Here is a 2091-nt window from a genome sequence, read left to right as displayed (position 1 = left end):
CCTTCAATGGAAGAATGGATGAAGAAAGTGTGGAATATATACACATTAGAGTACTATGCTGCGGGAAAAAACAATGACTTCTCGAATTTTGCATGCAAATGGATGGAAATAGAAAACACTATCCTGAGTGAGGTAACCCAGACCCAAAAAAGATGAACAAGGGATGTACTCACTCATAATTGGTTTTTAGCCATAAATAAAGGTCATGGAGTCTATAATTGGTGAACCTCAAGAAGCTAAATAAGAAGGTGAACCCAAGGAAAAACATATAGTTATCCTCTTGGCTATGTAGTAGACAAATGTGCAGGGGAGAATATTGGGATCTTGGAGGTGGGGTGGGATGGGGGTAAGGGGAGATGGGGAAAGAAAAGTGAGAATGGGAGGATGGGGGGAACTTGGGGAAACAGGATGATTGGGATAAAGGAAGGTTGGATAGGGGAGCAAGGAAGCACAATTCTTAGTTAAGGGAGCCACCTTAGGGTTGGCAAAAGACTTGTACCTAAAGTGACTCCCAGGAGCCCAAGGCGATGTCCCCAGTTAGTTCCTTGAGTCCATTGATATTATGTGATATTAATGACCAGTGGTTGTTAACTCCAGTCATTTTTTTTTTGTTGGTAGTAGAGTTTGTGGGTTTCCCTTCTTTAAGTGTGCTGTTGCAGGGTCACTAGATGTCTGAGTTATTGTGGGCATTGTTAGACTCCTTGGTTTGTGATTTTCCTTCTATTACTTTCTGTAAGGCTGGATTTGTGGCTTCATATTGCTTAAATTCGTTTTTATCCTGGAATATTTTGTTTTCTCCATTTATAGTAATGAAAGCTTTGCTGGGTATAGTAATCTTTGCTTTCATCCACGGTTTCTTAGTTTCTGCAGTATATCTTTCCATGACCCTCTGGCTTTCATGGTTTCCATAGAGAAGTCAGGTGTAAGTCTGATAGGTTTACCTTTATAAGTTACTTGACATTTTTCCTTTGCAGCTCTTAATATTCTTTTTTTATCCTGTATGTTTTGTGTTTTGATTATTATATGGTGAGGGGAAGATTTTTGATTCAGTCTATTCGGTGTTCTGTATGCTTTTTCCGTTTTCATAGGAATATCCTTCTTTAGGTTGGGAAAGTTTTCTCTTATAATTTTATTATATATATTTTCTGGGCTGTTGAGCTGTACTTCTTCTCCTTTTTTTAACCCCTTTTATTCTTAGGTTTGGTCTTTTTATTGTGTCCCAGATTTCCTGAATGTTTTATTATGAGAATTTGTTGGATTTGCTTTTTTTTTTTGATCAGTGTGTTTATTTTCTCTATGGTATCTTCAGTGTCTGAGATTCTTTCTTCTATAGCTTGTGTTCTGTTGGTAATACTTATCTCTGTAGTTCCTGTTCATTTACCCAGATTTTCCATCTCCATCCTTCCCTCAGTTTGTGTTTTCTTTATTACTTCCATTCCATTCTTCAAGTCTTGAACCATTTCCCTTACCTGTTTGATTGCTTTTTTCTTGTTTCTCTTGGTTTTCTTGGGTATCTTTGAGAGATTTATTCATTTCCTCTTCCTTTTTGTCATCTCTACTTCTTTATGGCAGTTTTTCACCTCCTGTTTAAGGTTCTCTGTTATTTTTATATAGTTCCGATTAAAGTTGATTTCTTCTAGAGTAGGGTGTACAGTTCTTCTTGTTTCGGGATCCCTGGATTCTGGTGAAGTCTGTTTGCCTTTCTGGTTGTTGAGGAATTCTTGTATTGTCGCCTGTTCATAAATGGAGCCAGGAGAGGCCTGGTGTCTTGGCCAGTCTTTGCTGTGACTGACTCTCTGGGTGGATGTCCTCAGTGTAGAAGCAGGAACTGTTCCTGTCTGGATTGAAATCCTCAGCACTGAAACAGGGATGCCTGGTAAGCCAAGGACACCATAGACAAAAGGGGTGATGTGGGGAGACAGGCAGGGTCGAGTAGGGCACAGGGGACCCTGCAGAGCAAGCTGAAGGTCCTCGCAAGCAGAAGGTGCCCGCGCTCCCTTGTGGGGACCTTCAGGCCTCGATGAACATTTCTTTAAGGGTTTCTTAGTCTTTGAGATTCCTCTGTAGTGAATTATAAGTATACATTATATG

Source organism: Alexandromys fortis, unplaced genomic scaffold (genome assembly GCF_014885135.2).
Source record: "Alexandromys fortis isolate MF-2015 unplaced genomic scaffold, M_Fortis_MF-2015_v1.1 scaffold_267, whole genome shotgun sequence".
Classification (NCBI taxonomy): Eukaryota; Metazoa; Chordata; class Mammalia; order Rodentia; family Cricetidae; genus Alexandromys; species Alexandromys fortis.
This window is presented reverse-complemented; position numbering follows the sequence as displayed.